This window comes from Podarcis erhardii (assembly GCF_964252035.2).
Source record: "Podarcis erhardii genome assembly, chromosome: 3".
Classification (NCBI taxonomy): Eukaryota; Metazoa; Chordata; class Lepidosauria; order Squamata; family Lacertidae; genus Podarcis; species Podarcis erhardii.
The window spans coordinates 64,059,977-64,078,590 of NC_138507.1; the positions used below are offsets into that span (position 1 = coordinate 64,059,977).

Consider the following 18,614-nt stretch of genomic DNA (forward strand, 5'->3'; position numbering starts at 1 on the left):
CACAGGCATGGACTGTGGGATCCTGAGAAGGTTTGAAGTATTTTTACTAGAATTTGGTTCTCAGTCGTGTGTGTACATGTATGCACATGCGCATGTACACAAACTGTGTAGGAAAGCCAAGTAAGACAAAATTTAAAACCTCTATCCTAGCAAAAACATTCTGTTGTACGATGCATATAATCCCTTATTTCCATGCCAAAACATTTTTGTTTCATCCAATTTGTCAAGATCAATTTGTGATCTTTTTTGTCTTATGAACATTGTATCAGTAAGGAAAAACCAAATCAACTCATGCTTTCTGGAATTAAAACACTATCTCTAACTACATTAAATTTCTGAACGTTAAGGATGGAATCTTATACCCCTTTAGCAGGAATTACTTCTGAGTAGACCTGCACAGGTTTGCTCTGTAAATATTCCTGCCATCTTTCAGACCTTAACCACAATATTGTCACTGAAACCCTACCCCTATACAACTTCCTGTTTCTTAACTTTCATGCACAAATTCCTATCATCTCTAATAAAAGCACATCTAAAATTAAGAATAACAGAGCTCAAAAACCATATTGGAGGCAATGCTAGAGTCAGAGATTAGGAAATGGAAGTATTAAATAACCCTAAGTACTAAGCAAATATAACTTTTATAATGAACATATAAATGTTTCCAATAATACATTTTTATTAATGAAAAACTGACAAAATACAGGAGCCCAAGCAAAATTTCAGAATGTTTATATGAGAAAAAAAGTGAACTAAAAAAAATTGATTTTATGAACTGGTATCAAATGCCAACTGTGATCAGTGTTTTACCAATGACAATGCCAAGATTCCCATGGATCTTTTGCCCACAGATATTCTTTGGACCAATAACTTTATTTAAATAGCACAATAAAGGTAACACTGTACCACACCCTGCAAACCTATGCACAGACATTAATTTAGTTATCTTGAAAGTATGGATATAAATCATGTTTCCTCTTAGAAAGCTACAGAATATACTATACTAAATTAAAGCTCTACCATGCTAAAGCTCCTAAACTCATTTACTTGCAATTCCACTGAAACCACTGTCATATAGTAAGACCACATCATTCATTATTAACATTCATTATTAACATTTGTATAGCACACAATAGCTAATATTCTCTAAAACACATCTATTAATTCTGTACAGAAAAAAACACACCAACTGATCACTTTCTGTCAATATAATATACCGTATTTTTTGCACCATAACACTCACTTTTTTCCTCCTAAAAAGTAAGGGGAAATGTCTGTGCGTGTTATGGAGGGAATGCCTACGGGTGGCATGCCTATGGATTTTCCTCCTCTAAAAACTACGTGCGTGTTATGGTCAAGTGCGTGTTATAGAGCGAAAAATACGGTATATTCGCACATGTGCCAACTCAAACTCCAATAGCAATATTTCAATTTAATTCATATGTCTGATAATGAAGGCCTAATAATGAGTTCAGGAGAAAAAAATATCAGTCAGTAACTGCATCCCAACAAATAGAAGTGTGTGTGTACACATATACACACACAATGACGTACGTGCTTCATGTTTTTAATAAGTACAACATACACAATCTAAAAGGAAAAGCAACAAAATTATTGTGGCAAACAGCAAACAGGGCCTTACTAATTCATAACAAATAAACAGTTTCTTACATTAGGCCTCTGTTACTGGATAGGTAGGAAATATTTTTGCGTATTTTTCTTAAGAGCTACAATAAACATGGGTGGAGGGGAGCTGCCATCCTTTTTCACAGCACTCTGTATAGTGTATCACTGCATGGGGTATAATAATATTTATTGTAGCTCAGGGACATTGCAGGTTGAGAATCATGTTTAGGGACCCCTTTCAAAGCCTGAAAATGACATACATGTTTCTCTGAAAAATAAACGTGGAGAATTGTCGTCCAGACTAAACCAGGGATTTCCCCTTGAAATGCCAGCTTCCCATCATTACAGGGGTAATAAATTCTAAAGGGAAACTGCCAGGGAAACCGGCAATATCCCTCCCTGCCTGCCTCCTTCAGTTCCCCCAAAGGACGCTCTCAGGCAAGTAGATGCTTAAGGGGGGGGGGGAGTAAGCACAAGCATGGATGTGCGCGTTACATAATCATACCCAAACATCCATACGCACACGCATTATATAAGAAATGCATTTCTCTGCAATCAAATAGGAGAAGGTGGAAGGGGAGGAGGACGGAGGTGGTGGTGGTGGTGGGCGAAAGCGCCTTCGTTCCAAACCCCTCAGGGGAGCCCATGTGCAGAAGAGGGGGGAGAGAGGGAGATCACATCTGCTTTCGCAGCAGCAGCAGCAGCAGCAGCAGCAGCAGCAGCAGGCGGCAGAGCCCCTTGTTAACCCCCTTCCTGTGGCTTTTACACGTCATGGAACATTCCCGGAACGGGCCAACGTTCCACCCACTTCAGGGAACAGACATAAAGGCGCAACACACCAGATAGCCTTCTCCCTTTACCCCTGTCCGCCCTGCGCACATTCGTCGCAAACCGAACCCCCCCCCCACGGCGCGCGCAGCAGCTCCGCGCGCGCTCCTCCTCTTCCCCCGCGCGCACAGCTGCTGCCGCCGCCACGAGCTGCTGCTGCTGCTGCTGCTGCTGCTTCCTCCTCCTCCTCGGCCCCCCTCCAGGGGCTCCCACATGCCACCTCCGCCCCACGGCCGCAAGGCGAAGACGACGTCGAACCGAAGGCAAATCAGGCGGTGGCGGCGGCGGCTACTGCCAAGTCACCCTGAGCCCTTGGAGGCGGTGACTGAAATTCCTTCCGACAGCAACCGTCCCCCCCCCCCCACGGACACCGCGCGCCACCCTTCAAGGCCCCCTCGGCCCCCTTAGCGAAGCAAGCGCGCGCGCGCACACGGAGGGGGGGGCTTGCCCTCCCCTTCACCTCGCCGCCAGCTACCTTGACATGGGCAGAGCGGTGCCTCAGCCCAGCAGCGGCAGCCGTGTCGCGTCGCCTCCTCTGGGGCTCGCTCGCTCGCTCGCTCGCTCGCTCGCTCTCTGCTCTTCCTCCGCCTCCTCATCTGCTCATTAGTAACCATGCCCATACTTCTTCCCCACAGGAGGAGATTACGCAAGGCAGCCTGCGCCTCATCTGCATACACTTACATGCTGGGTATTCCCCACATTCCCTAGCAGTAAGGCCACTAGCGAAGACCTTCCCCTTTGCGCACACAGAGAGAGAGAGAGGAAGAAGGGGGAAGCAGCGGCGACTTGTGAGGGAGAGACGGAGGGTTTTCTGGAGGGGGGGAGGGAGGGGAGGGGAGGGGAGGCGGTTCCTAGCGAAGGTTGCCAGATATGAACTTCTTATAAACACGAAGCAAAAGCCACCCTGGATAGACCCGAGCCTTTCCCGTGAACGTGGTGGTGACAGAGCCTAGGGCTGCCTCTGCCCTCAAGGCTTCCATTAGTGGCTCTATCGACTGCATCGGAAATGCTTGAGCATCCCAGCGCAGCAGCGAAAGGAGACCAGCACATATTCCTAGCTCCCCCGGCCCCTCCTTCCTCGGCACCATCTCCCCAAAGGAAACTGAGCAGTTCAGGGAAATGCGGGGGGGGGGGGAATAAGTGATGCTACCCATCCGAACACACTAAGTCCCCCCTTTTCACCCCACTGGCAAAACCTTGAGCTCTCACCCCTGTTATTGTATATTATTTCAAAGTCTTCTTTCAGTACATGCACGCAAGCCAGCAAAAGCACTTGCTCTCCGACTGCCAAAGGGGGTGGGCAAAAACAAGCAGCGACATGACACTGCCTCTCTCCCCCCTCCACAGTGACAGTAAAACCCCTGACCCCGTGGCGATCAAGACCACCGCAGAGGGCTGTCAGTTGCTTCGAGCCCCACAGGAAAAAGAAGGGGGTGAGTATTTGCAGCAGGAGCTCACCTGGGAGTCACCGAGAAGGAGGAAAGCCCTCTAACTGCCGCCCTTCTTGCTGCTGCTGCTGCTGCCGCTGGTGGTGTTGTTGTTGTTGTTGACGACCGGCCCGTGTGTGATTTCTTGTTGCTCTCTTGCTAAGCCTGTGTCTGCCTTTAAATGCCTCGCTGCATTGCTTTATATAGAGAGGCAGAAAGAGATATTCCGACAGCCAAAGGGCGTCTGATTCGTGTGTTTCTATTCAAACCGATCATTCATCTTGCTTGGCTCTTTTCCGCCTTCTCTTTTCCCTTTCTCTCTCCGCGTCAGCTCGACTTTATTACAAAAAAGCACACCTATACACGCGCGCATATATATACATATGTATGTATAGATATATATATACACACACATACATCCACACGTATCAAGGGCAGGCCCGAGAAGCCGCAGTTGTTGTGTGTGTGTGTGTGTGTGTGTGTGTGTGTGTGTGTGTGGTGTGGCGTGCGTGCGTGTGTCTCCCCCCCCCCTTTCTCCTCCCTTCGGGATGATAGGAGCCTCTGATCTGCAGACAGACTGGGTTATTCCTGGCACCACTTCCCAGAACAGAAGTTACAAGGGGAGAGCGAGCGAGCGAGCGAGCGAGGGGAGAGCTCAGCCAGTGATGTCATCGGATCCCCCAGCGCGTCCCGGGGAGGGAGGGAGGGAGGGAGGCAGGCGAGGAGGCTGAACCAGAAGGCCAGCAGCGCGAGAGAGCCGCCGCGGGCTCCGCTGCGCGCCTTTGACAGGCGGAGTGCGTAGGAGAGGGGCACCGAGGCGGGGCGGAGAGACAGAGAGAGGGAGGGAGAGGAGGCGAGAGAGGGGCGGGGCCTCCTTGAGAGCGGAGAGCTACGCGCCTCCCTCGCCGCTCAGGGGAGATCTCGCTTCCTCTTCCCTCCCCCCGCGGAGGGAACTCCCAGGAGAGCCGGTCTCAACTTGCCGGGCAAAAAAAAAAAAAAAAGTTGTGCGACTTCCTCGCCTGAGAATTTCCTTTAAGGATGTGGGTGGGATCTTCTTTCCCGCGGCCAGGCTCCCCTTCCTCCGCCTCCTCCGCCCTTTTTGGTTGCTTTCCGTCCCCGGTCTCCGCCTCCTTCGCCTGGCCAAGGTCATTCCTGCGGCATTTCTTCCTTGCTTTCTTTTTTAAAGTTCGCCTTTTGCGGCTTCTTCCGGCCTTCTGGCGAATCGCCTGCCCCGCTGCCCTTTTCCCTCGATGCGCCCGGGAGAAGTTCGTCGGGTGCTGGCGGGACCTCGCTGTTGCTCCTGCGGCCTCGCGGCTTCTGCCTTGGCCTCGGCGGCATGCGATTTTCGAAAACAAAATGTCTCACTTAGCGGCGATGCTTCAGCAGCAGCCGGTGTGGATTTCCAGGCGGGAAGCGAATAGTTTAGGGAATGTTCTGGCTTTGATTTTGGTGATTAGCCGCAATATTTACTTGCGTTGTGGTGGGGGTCTTTTTTTCTCCCCATGGCAGATAAATAAATTCATTTTAAAGAGGTGCGGGGGCGGGTCCTAATAAAAAATATTTTTGGTTGATTTGCAGATTTATAGAAATTGTCCAGATCAGATGACGTTCTTTCCTGAATGTTATGGGAACGCCAGCAACTCTTTTTTCAAAGGACTGTCAGTCTGAATAGTAGGAACTTCGGAGTTCGTCTGCGCTCTCTGGGCCAATCAAAATTTGCATCTCTTTACCTCCGCTGGGTTTGCGCCATTCTCAAGCAGATATGGAATGGAATGGAATTTGGAAAATGGGATCTAGTAGAATCTAAATTCACATGACTTAAGTTCGGATCACACAAAACCATCAGCAAACGGTGCCATAAAACTTGTGGAACCAAATCTTGTATGTTGCTGCAGCGGTATATAAAAAAAATACAGGCTCAAAGAGACATCCTTGTGGTTTTCACATGGAGCCCATCCCCCAAGCCATCTTCAAGGGCACATCCTTTTCTATGGACTTAACATAACTTAATTAAAAAAACCCTAATAATATAAACCCTAAATATAACCATGGACTTATAGCTTTGGGGTCTAGCATCTGCTTTGCATGCAGAATGTCCCAGGTTCAATCCTGCTGCTGCCAGTCAGTGTAGGCAATACTCAGATCAGGGGTTGCTATTCAGGTGGTCCACAGTCCATCTGTGCATTTGTGGCTGAAAATGGGAGTCATCACATCCACCACATTATATTTGGTATTGTTTTTACTTGTAGTTTTATTGTTGCTTTTATTTCTTGTATTTTATTTATTGGAATTTGACTTCTGCGGAATTCAAAATGTAATATTGCAATTGTAATACTACAAAATACAATTGATAAGAAATAAAAGCAGCAGTAAAAGTACAGCCCCTAGCACATCACATTACAATTGCTACAACAGGCAGAAAAATCATTAAGAAGACTGTCAAGACCAGCAATTTTCAAATAGTCTTTTTTTCTTTTTTTTTCTTTTTTCTTTTTGCAGGGGGAGGGTAGTTTGGGAACCACGGAGCTAGATGGGCAGTGGTCTGACTGTATAATACATCTCCCCATGTTCCTTTCTACCAAGTGGTATCTAGCATTATGTGTCTTCTCTGAATATGACTAAAGTTGCATATCCCACACAAAACCAAAAATCTGAAGCATGACACAGTCTATAGACAAAGTTGTGATTTGATGGTGGATTTGGAGAGACTCCATACAAAAAGCTACACCTCCAGTTTGTGTTTTTGTGCCACTGTGGCACTACAAAACATTGCATTGGTTATTTTTACAGTGTGGTCTGTGGGCATGGATTTGAGCTGTTGATCCATCTTTTTCAAAATAGTGTACAATTCCTGTAAGAAACTAAAAGGAAGCACACATTATTATATTTGAAATGGAAGCTCTTGTAGTTCTCTGATTTCTGGGTAATTTGCAGCCACTTTCGATTTTCACACATCCTGCCAAGGTTTGGCGTTTACTTCTATAGCGTAGAGTTGTAATTTAACTCCACCACCTCAAATTAGAGTTTAGCCACACTGCCACAACCTTGGACTGGTAGATCGGAAGAACTGCAATCTGTTTGTTCATACCAAAAGCCCTTTCCTGGCTATGTGAAATGCAGTACCCTCTGGGATTGGTCCTGAGTGTCTGTAATAATAGTAGGAATTAAAATGTTATGTGAATAGGGGCATGGAAAGAAGCAGCTCTAGGGAACTCCAACCGAGAAATGTGACCTAGGACAGTAATCGTTCTGAGATCAAGTTGTTAAGAATCACACAGTGTTAAGTAAAGTTTGTACCATGCTTGGATCCCCTGTGGCATCATTTTATACTGTTTGCAGCAGCAAATATTACAGGGTTTCAAGAGGAATTTTAAAAACAAAGTGAAATGGTCTAGTTAAAGGTCATTGTTTAAAAGAAACACATAAAAACTGGAAAAGAGGGAGGGGGGCATTTATTTACATAGAGTTGCAAATGGAGAAGATAAAGACGACAAATTTCAGTCAGCAAAAAGAAACAGAAGAATTAAGAGGTATCTTATAATTTTCCATTTGGTGAGAGAGGGAATACAAGTTTTGACATACCTGAAGCATTCTGTGTACCCAGAAGAAACACTACATATACAAGTTGCAAATTGTTCACAGGAATTCATAGTAAAGGAAACCATAGAGACTCATTTCTGACTCATTCAAAGCTGTTTGCACATATTTATTAATTTGGGGAGGTGTGTGAATCACTTCCAATAAGTGACTTATTAAAAACTGCATAGTGTGTGTGGTATAAGAACATACACATGGTGTCTAGAATACTAGAAATTGTTTAATCTTGGAGTACACTGGATACTAGTGCATCCATTAAGTACATGCCCAAGTCATTCAACTTTCAGGCTGATGGTAGAATCAGCCTGAATCTCACCCTTTTAGGATGAGGTAGAATCTCACCCTAGGTAGAAGATTAGGTGAGATTAGGTAGAATCTCACCCTTTTAGGGCTGCTTGGGTAGTTGTTCCATGTATGTTCTGTTACGTATAAATGCAGTTGTTTCAACCATTTTGCGTATCACCAAACCTAAGAATCACATTCAACATGAGTCTGCACAGAAGCCCCCCTGGCTGGGCCAATGGAATGCCAGCTCTGCATGTGGGATAGTAAGTACTTACAGAGTATGTGTGCAATACTGGCAAGCATTTTACCAGACCCAACATGGTGTAGTGTTTAAGAGTGGTGGACTCGTAATCTGGTGAACCAGGTTCGCTTCCCCGCTCCTCCATATGCAGCTGCTGGGTGACCTTGGGCTAGTCACACTTCTCTGAAGTCTCTCAGCCTCACTCACCTCACAGAGTGTCTGTTGTGGGGGAGGAAGGGAAAATAGATTGTTAGCCACTTTGAGACTCCTTAAGGGGAGTGAAAGGTGGGATATCAAATACAAACTCTTCCTCTTCTTCAGAGGTCAGCAAACTTTTTCAGCAGGGTGCTGGTCCACTGTCCCTCAGATCTGGTAGGGGGCCAGACTATATTTTTGGGGGGGAAGGGGATGAACGAATTCCTATGCCCCACGAATAACCCAGAGATGCATTTTAAATAAAAGCACACATTCTACTCGTGTAAAAACACCAGGCAGGCCCCACAAATAACCCAGAGATGCATTTTAAATAAAAGGACACATTCATGTAAAAACACACTGATTCCCGGACTGTCCATGGGCTGGATTTAGAAGGCAATTGGGCCAGATCCGGTCCCTGGGCCTTAGTTTGTCTACCCATTTAGCTGAGGAACATGTGTCCCTGCTCTGGAGCGTTGCATTCTAAAAGCAAGTTTTATTGCTATATATATACATAAAATCTATACCTACATATTAAGTTATGAGCCGAACTAACCTATGGTGCATTAATATGTGTTATTATTTGACATAAATGATAATGACATCTAACAGAATACAGAACGGGTAGGATTATTAGACAACTGTAATTATGGATATTGAGCCCTTAATGGGGGGAATCATTTTTAAGTTCCCCAGACCCTGAAAAAGTTGAATTTAAATAATGCAGTTTTTACTTGTCAGATCCCCCTTTCAGCTAAGTAGCACGTTGAACGGGAGCTGCTTGAAAAATCTGCCAAACCATTATGAGCACTCCAAATTGAAGATAAATGAATCTCTTGAGTGCCACCCCCAGCTTGTCTTGAATATTCATTTTTACATTTATTTTTACAGTATTTGATGAGTGTAAAAGTATTATTTGACCATTTGCAAATGTGCTGGTATAAAAAATGCAAGAAGATGTCTCCAAGAAATAAGATGTACATGAGAACAAAGGGACAAGTTATGAAATATTAGCAGAAAAATGGGTTGTAGACAATGTTACTTCAGTTGTTACACTTCTATAGGTTTCACAGAATAAAGGAACAAATAAAATTCTTTTTCTTATTGGGCCAAGTATTTGTAGAAATGGTGCCCCTAATTTAAAGCTGCGTCCCTAAGCAAACTTTCTCACAAGAAAGCATCATTGGAACTTACTTCCGAGAAAACATTCATATTAATGTGCTACAAAAGGTGTAATGTTTGTCAAGTGCAGGAGCTGATCTAATGTAAGATATTATTTCACCTGTTCTTTGTCTCTCTTGATTTTTGTCATTTAATCTTCACCGAGACAGAATGTGGCCAACTCCCTTGAATGTAGTGTTTGTTTCCCAATATTCTGATGGGCATCAGTAGAAACTATAAGCTTCAAACATTTATTCTATTTTGCCCTCATCTTTTTTGTGTTCCAGTTTCTATCTGGGTGTACTGCAGAGCTCAACAATTTTCCTTAAAGATTTTCAGAATTGCAAAAGCAGAAAAGGGGCTGAGTCAACTACAGCACTATGGTGATCTGCAATGTAGCTTTATTAGACATTGTTTTGTTTTGTTTTTTGTTTTTTGTCTAGGAATGAAATTAATTAACAGCAATTACAGTGTGTGAAGCAGACACTCTTAACACCTTTATATTGTGGCTGCTTCAGACAAAAGCTGTCAATGCAAATGGAGTTTGAATACCAGTGCGAACATTTGGTTTACGGTAAGATTCAACTAGAACACTTTGTATATTGTTTTAATTCTTTATATCTTATCTTCAAACTAGCCTGCTTGTGTAGTAAGATCTTCTGTAGAAGCCTTTCCCCAAACACTGCTTTAACAAAGGTCTATTGTGTAGGGACGCAGGTGGCGCTGTGGGTTAAACCACAGAGCCTAGGGCTTGCTCATCAGAAGGTCGGCAGTTTGAATCCCCGCAACGGGGTGAGCTCCCATTGCTCAGTCCCTGCTCCTGCCAACCTAGCAATTTGAAAACACGTCGAAGTGCAAGTAGATAAATAGATACCGCTCCGGCGGGAAGGTAAACGGCGTTTCCGTGCGCTGCTCTGGTTCGCCAGAAACGGCTTAGTCATGCTGGCCACAGGACCTGGAAGCTGTACGCCGGCTCCCTCGGTCAATAAACGAGATGAGCACCACAACCCCGGAGTCGGTCACGACTGGACCTAATGGTCAGGGTCCTTTACCTTTACCTATTGTGTAGTCATAAAGCAGAGAGCCCGTTCTGTAGTGGCTCTCCAACTTTAGAATGTCCTTGCAAAGGAGTTGTGTGTGGTGCTGACTTCACAATTTGTTGGCCTCAAGTTAGGATGTTCTTATTTTTCCAGGTATTTTAGAAAGAATTGCAATTGGAACTGCTTTTCAGGATTTATATCCAGCCCACCAGCCAAAAAAAAGCTCTCAGAACAGCTTACAAAATTCAGTTCAAAGGTGGTCCTTTCCCAACAGCCTACCAGCTAAGAAGATATGGCACACAAGGAAAAAAGAATGGGATAGAGGAGGAGAAAGCAAGCTTAAGCACAAGTTCTTATAGTTGCAGTTTTGGTAAAGAGCAGTCCCTTCCCTGAAGCACTCTTCTCTCTGATGAGATCCAGGAATGGAACTGGTGACAACATCCAGAAGATCTGGTCAGCTCCTGCCACACAGTTCATCCTTGATGGCTATTGAAGATTCAAAGGAGAGGACATGATGAAGTTATCCTCATCCACCCCCAAAGTCAGTGGCAGTTCAGAAAACTCTTCCCTGCGTTTATAACCAATACCTCAGCTGTACTGCAGAGGTGGCAACAAAGCCATGTGCCAGAATTTCCAGAAGACCTCAGTGCTTTAGCATGTATGCTGGGTGTTGATCACTTTGGAAAAATCTGGCCCTCATTTCTCTGCTGAGCATTTGACAATCTGGCCTCAGCTCCTTGATGTGAAAATCTGGCTCTGTACGTGGCAGAAATTAGTCAGAGTAGCATTTAGCACTGCAGTTATGCAACAGACAAACTGAGAAGCATTTGACAAAGCTGCTGAGTTTGTTCTCTTGCTGCGTGTCAGTTCTGTCCTTGATTCCTCCTCAGCTGCCTGCTTCAAAATGTACTATTATAGGACAGGGAGAATTGAATATTTCTACTGGATATATTTGCTTTGGGGGTGGGGTGACGGCAATGAAAACTCTTGCCTTTTGTTTTTAAAAATAAAATTGTTTTTGCTTATTAACCATACCTTTTTCTTTTTTCTTTTCTTTTCTTTTTTTGAAGAGGCATACTAACATTTCCCTATTTGAAATATGGAGAAAGACAGTAGCTCAGTGGTGGAGCATCGATATTGCACATGGAAGGTCCCAGCCCAGGTTCAATTCCTGCCATCTCTAGATAAGGCTGGGAGCATCCTTTGTCTGCAATCCTGGAAAGCCACTGCCAGTCAAAATAGACAATACTGAGCTAGGTGGACCCATGTTCTGACTTGTTAAAAGGCAGCTTCTTCTCCACTTGTGATTAGACATATTAGCACAGTACTGTAGTGGAAATGGCTCCTTTTTATTATGAATACATGCAACCTCCAGAGGCAATGTTCAGAGGGGGAGTACCTCAAAGTACCCATTGCTGGGGAGCAACTGTGTGAGATGGATGTTGCCTTCAGTCCTCCTGGAGGATTCTGAATGGTCGTTGTGGGAGGCAGGGTGCTAGACCAGATGCACCCTTGATCTCATTCAGAAGGGTCCTTCTTAGATTCTTAAGGAGGGATATTAGGGAAAAGATTCAGTGCTGCTTTGCCAATCTTTCAGCAAACTGATTCTCCCATGACCACTGCCTGCCACGTGGGTGCCAACCATGGCAGGTCCCTGTAGGTGCCCTGTGGCTGACGTCCTGCATGAAGTACTTGGTCTCAAATTTTGTTTTCTGCCACAAACTTTAATGTTCAAATCAGTATATAACAAATCAGCTATAACAAAGGCGGCATTCTTTCATCTCCGCCAAGCTAAGCAGTTGGCTCCTTACCTCTCACGCCCCGACCTAGCCACTGTGATCCACGCGACGGTCACCTCCAGACTGGATTATTGTAACTCGCTCTACGTGGGGCTGCCCTTGAGACTGACCCAGAAACTCCAGCGGGTGCAAAATGCTGCAGCGAGACTCCTTACGGGGTCTTCGCTTAGAGATCACATTCATCCGGTGCTATACCAGCTGCACTGGCTCCCGGTGGAGTACAGGATCAGGTTTAAGGTGCTGGTTTTAACCTTCAAAGCCCTATACGGCCTAGGGCCCTCGTACCTACGGGACCGCCTCTCCTGGTATGCCCCACAGAGGAACTTACGATCTTCAAATAAAAACATCTTGAAGGTCCCAAGCCACAGAGAGGTTAGGCTGGCCTCAACTAGAGCCAGGGCTTTTTCGGCTGCGGCTCCAACCTGGTGGAACGCTCTCTCACAAGAGACAAGGGCCCTGCAGGACTTGACATCTTTCCGCAGGGCCTGCAAGACAGAGCTGTTCCACCTGGCCTTTGGTCAGGGCGCAGCCTGACTCCCTCCTCTGGCAATCTTTACAAAACTTTAGTTTATGGTTGCCATCAATTTTGATTTTAATTCATTTTAATCCATTTTTATAATGTTTTATAATGTTGTACTGTTTTAGTGTTGTTAGCCGCCCTGAGCCCGGCTTCGGCTGGGGAGGGCGGGATATAAATAAAATTTATTATTATTATTATTATTAGTATAGAACATGGGTAAGCCAATGATCACTGGTGGAACAAGTACCAGTATATGGCAGGGCTAAGCAAACAAAATACATTCATTCAACAGCTGACACACACAGCTTCTATCATAAAAGAAGTGGGCAGGCATGACTCTAGAGTGGCAAACAGGATGTGGCTCGGTTCTTGCAGGCAAACAGGAACTCCACCTTGCAGGTAGGGCCCGAACACTCGGTTCACACCAGTCCTGGCATCTCCAAGGGGACAGACAGGTGAGGTAATTGCCTCCTTCCCCTTCAGCCCGATTAGACCTGAAGGTCGCTCAAGACAGCGAAGCTAATTATATGCACGGCATCGCCAGGTCTGAAAGCTCTTACTAGTGAATAAATACAGTAACACATAAAGATGTCATGCTTGTGTTAGAATTGTATATTATTGCAACTGAACTGCACTATATGGACATTTTTTTCCCCTTTTATTGTTTGACTTGCTTTTCTGCTGCTGCAGTGAAAATGTTCAGTTGTAGAGTCTGTTCTGCAGTTGTCCTGGTTGTTTAAAAATACAGTATAATGCAACTATGAGGAGAATTGCGGTAGTGCCATAGCTGAGAGACTGTGCTCTGAATCAAGAATCATGTTTGTTGCACAAGAGCACCAAATCAGTTTTAAACTAAACTTGGAAATTTCTACATCCAAATCATGTGCTCTACCAATGAATTATAGCACCTCCTCCTCCAAGAATGAAAAAATTCATTCTTGATTTTTGCTCAGTATACTCAGATGTTCATAATCAACCCATCCTCAATTGGCTGAACTGCACCATCCACTCACCACCACCAGCATCTTAAAAATATCCTGTTCTCCTTTAGACAGTACATATGGGATTCCTAATAGTATCCAATGCAGGCACTTCCCAACAACGGCTGGAGGGCCATAGGTTTCCTATCCCTGTATTATAAGAATTTTACAGTCCTTAATCTCTGGTAATGTGCTTTAAGTAGATAGATATAAAACACACGCACAACTAGTATCTTCTGAGTTGCTCCCTAATCATGATGAATAAGCCACATAAATCACAATGCCAGAGCAATAAAGGTATGCTAACATGGAGCACTTTCCCTCCAATTTATATCTTCTTCTGTGTCACTGTAGAAAGGCTCTATTTTGGCTGGCGTGCATTGGTAAAAATGAAGTAAACAAAGAATGATAAGGGAATCTCATTCACTCTCACTAAAGCCCAATATGATAAGTGCAAAAGGCAGGTGGCATAAGCACTAAAGTAAGGATGGAGACGGCACGCTCCAGAGAATCAATCTGCTACATTAATGGCTAATGGCACTCTCTGTATTTATTCATTATTTATCACCCAAAGAAGTACATCCCGTCTAGACTGCAGGGGTCCTTTCATAGGGGAAAGGCAAAGATGAACTTAATGAATTAACTGAAATTAGTGAGTTGTAGCTAACTCAGTCTGGCATATAAATTCAAAACAACACTCCACTCATAGTCCCTAATTTAAATGTCAATAAATACTTCCTCACGAAAATTAAATCATTATCCACAACTATCAAGGTTCCAGAGCTCCTGACATAATGCAATAATACTTCTAGTTCAAGTTTTGAATTAAAAAATGCAAAGCAATTCAGCTTGTCAGGTGGAATGATCCCACTGCCGCTATGAGCTCTTATTGGAGGTTCCCCTGAGCCCCACCCTAGCTGGTTTCTTGAGCACAGTACGTGGGGGGTGGGAAGCCCTGTTGTGCGAGAAAAAGTCATTACGCAGGCCTTCCATTGATGTGGTTTGTTAGGTGAATCCTGCCCTATGATTGCATCAGATGCCTTAAGCCAGATGTTCCCAAACTTTCTACTCCCAGGGCCCACTTGCAACTACAAATGACTAATACCCACCAATCACAAAATATTGGCAGATGGAGACAGCTTTGCATAATCAGTGAGTAATTATCAAAATAATTTTCTACTGCTACCTAATCCATTTTTGGAAATGGATAAATTCTTTGCCAAGATGCTTTCCTTGTGGCAAGGAGTTCCAGAGTTCAACTTTCCTCAGGCTAAGTATCGACATTTTTGCTCTGGAGATATTGTGACTTAGCCTCCCCGTTTTAGGCAGGCGTCGTCTTATACATTGAAAAATATGGCAAGCAGAGGACAATTGTTTCACTAATTTCTAATATAATCTATTATATGAGCATCTTGCAGGAAATCTGGCAAGAGCTGCATCCTGAGTAGTTCTTAAGAGACTGAAGGTTTTGTGACAGATTTATGGAGTTTTAATCAAAAATAAAGTGACCAATATTCCACTCTGAGGCAACTCATGGAATTTGATAAATAGCTCTCAGTTGTTATTCATAGTTTATACAGGGCAATATAAGAAGAACAACAGAAACAACCCCAATATATTATTGTATGAATGGTTTAGAATTGTTAGCATTTCCAGAATCAAATCTCTGTAGCATTGCAATAAAAAAACCCCTACTTTTCCTATTTCAGTGTACACAGTGAAAATGCTACATTGAGAATCTACATATTAGATCAAGCTCTTGTCTGGATCCAGCGATTCCTTTGGCATGGGGATGGGAGTTCATCTCTGATGCTGGCAAGATCTGCATTAATTTAAATGGAGAGGAGATGTGTGAGAGATTGCATTGCTCCACTGAAATGCCTGAGAATCCATATGTATTTTTTGCATGTGTATCTGAATAGTAAATGCACTGGATGGAAGGCGATTCAAGTGAATTGAGCAATTAGACGTTTTCCAGTATCACAAATAATGAAACTTATGAAGTTCTTCTCTGTATGTATTCACAATATTGGCAATACTCATCAGAAAAGTAAATAAAATGCAATACGTTCTAAAATACCTAGGTTTGGCTCATTCTGCAACTTGCTGCTATGATAGCAAGGATAAGGAATCAAGATGAGAGAAGGGACACATGAAGAGTAGGAATATTTGGGGGAGCATTTAAAGAGATATAATAGTCAAAGAAACTTCCAAGTAGGGTTAGAAATATGAGCAGCAGTTAAAAACAACTAGGTTAGTGTACAGAAGGACTTGGGTGGTATTAGGATATGTAACAAAATAACGAACAAACGGAACCATGGAGGGGTGGACATGGAAGTCTTCTGATACAAGATTAATGAAAGTATCAGTAAATGTAAGTTGTACATATCAAGTTTTGGAAAATGCATTAATCATAATCAAATACCATGGTTTGGCTTCATAATTCTGGGTGCTCTGTGACAGAGACTTCAGGGCTAGAACCAGGCTTGAACCTCACTTGGTGAGTTGCCTCTAATTTCATGTACAGGTATATGTAACTTCAGGTACAGAAAGAATATACAACACTGGACCCTGTGATAGGTGGTATAAATTGGCATCAAGGAACTGCCAGCCTACGGAACTCATTCAGTCCACCAAGCCTCCCCCTCAACCCAGTTTACTGGCATCAGCAGCTATAAAGGTTCTAGTCAAAATATCAGGAGAGAGCTGGACCATAAAGAAGGCTGATCGCCGAAGAATTTATGCTTTTGAATTATGGAGCTGGAGGAGACTCGAGAGTCCCATGGACTGCAAGAAGATCAAACCTATCCATTCTGAAGGAAACCAGCCCTGAGTGCTCAGTGGAAGGACAGATCGTGAAGCTGAGACTCCAATACTTTGGCCACCTCATGAAAAGACTCCCTAGAAAAGACCCTGATGTTGGGAAAGATGGAGGGCACAAGGAGAAGGGGACGACAGAGGATGAGGTGGTTGGATAGTGTTCTCGAAGCTACCAGCATGAGTTTGACCAAACTGCGGGAGGCAGTGGAAGACAGGAGTGCCTGGCGTGCTCTGGTCCATGGGGTCACAAAGAGTCAGACACAACTAAACAACTAAACAACAACAACAACAAACCCACTCTGCCTGGTTATGGAAGTAGCGCAAGTATTTCTTAAAGGAATTGGGAGCACAAGCTCTGGCCTCCATAACCTTTTGGTACCAGTTTCTACACACCCTTCAGGTCTAGACTTTTGTACAGCTGTCCACGATCTGACGGGGTCTTGATACTTTCATATTATCTCATTGTTCTCAAAGCAGCCCTAGTGGTCAGTGATCAACAGCCTGTTACTGCATTGTGAAATTCATTATGTTCCTTAATTACTATTCACAGCTTCTTCCTTTTTCTAAGTACTTGTTAAGGCTTCTGTATTTAGCTTCCTCCCAGCACTCTTCCCACACTTTACCTCCAAGTCCCACATTTCTCGTCACCAGACATTAGTCATCCTAACACAGAAAGGGCCGAGTCTTGCTTAAACAATAGTTCGACCAAAGGTCTTAGATGACTCAGAATGTCAGGATTTTCTTCTAAAGCAGCACTTAATATATAGTCCCTAAAGATTAATTCTCAAGCTTGGCAGTTCACACATCCTATGAACAGATGATAGGTTGTCATCAACATTCTGTGAAGAGTCAAGAGTGAGGCTGAAATATGGGCAATGCAACTTTATGGCAATCATTAAAGAAACAGGATTCTGATGCCTTTAAGACTTATATAGAAGACCTCCCACTGCTAAATAACTTATTGAGTTTTTCTATATAAACATAATATAAACTATCATTAAAAACAATCATAAATATGCATTAATAGAAACACAGTAAAACTTCCTGTTAGCATATTTTATTTTGTAGTCCGAGTCTGTGTGCGCTTACATGAAAGTTACCCCCACTGAGGTAAATGGGATTCACTTCCAGATAAGTGTGCACAGGATTGCAGACTTGGGGATTTTAGAAAATGTAGCTTGCCAAGCAAGCACAAGAAAAGTCCTGTTTCAATTTCCTTTTCTAACCGTTATCTATCTGGACATAAATAATAATTATTCCAGAAAGTTGAAGGGATCAGGGAGAAATTTGGCTCAGATGTTAATGTGAGCCTACACAACATGCACTTTCCAAAACAACCAAATCAAAACATAGCTACTGTTATGTAGTGAAGTTTCACCCTGGGCCAGCAGGGGGATACTGTATATAGTTTTCCCTCAGGTCCGCGTCAGTTATTTTAGGCGGGAACTCTGGGCTGTTGTTGTTACAATGTTGACAGCCGGCTGCCTATAAAAGCAGGCCGGCTGAGCTGTTTGCAGTCAGTTCTATTCCAGCTTACGAAATAAAGAGCTACTTGGAGAAATCGCTGTGTTGTCTGCTATGTCAACCCACAACTTAACACTGGCGACGAGGATGGGATGGATGGACATCAGAGCACAGCCAGATGCGGCCAGCCTCTGAACTGAGCTGAATCACTGAGCTGAATCACAGAGCGAGATCACTGAGCGAAATCACTGGACAGAACCAATTCAGAGCTGACTGTTCTGGCTAAGAGCACTGTGTTCCATCCATCGCCCTTCACGCCGGCATCGGAATCATGGCTTCACTTGTGCCTCTACCGCCGTTTGCGCCAGCCTCTGAATCATGGGACTCCTACCTCGCTCGGTTCGACTGCTACCTCCAAGCCAACGAGCTGACAGCAGTATCAAAGGATCGTAAGCGGGGCCTATTCCTCAGCCTCTGTGGGCCTGAGGTGTTTGAGACGGCCCGAGCATTGGTTGCGCCCGAAGCAGTCCAGGCAACACCATGGGACACGATCCAAGAGAAGCTCCGCAACCACTACGCACCAAAGCCGTCCAAGATTGCTGCCCGCCATGCGTTCTACCACCGGAACCAG

General features: G+C 44.2%; 1 protein-coding gene and 1 long non-coding RNA gene across 4 annotated transcripts in view; one reads left to right on the forward strand and one right to left on the reverse strand.

Moving 5' to 3' along the window:
- The window catches only part of HIVEP2 (HIVEP zinc finger 2), a 136,242-nt gene extending 131,860 nt beyond the window's left edge, over positions 1–4,382 (reverse strand). For 2 of the 3 annotated variants that reach the window (XM_081855226.1, XM_081855224.1), the window contains exon 1: positions 2,930–3,115. The gene's annotated coding sequence lies outside the window, so the exon portion shown is untranslated. Of the gene's footprint in view, positions 1–2,929; positions 3,116–3,912 lie in introns of those variants that run through there. The other variant, XM_081855225.1, reaches the window with a different exon arrangement.
- Positions 3,616–11,376, forward strand: LOC309338292. The gene is made up of 3 exons (XR_014154845.1): positions 3,616–3,887; positions 9,804–9,934; positions 10,554–11,376. It is a non-coding gene; the product is annotated as an uncharacterized lncRNA (long non-coding RNA).
- Positions 11,377–18,614: the final 7,238 nt, after the last annotated feature.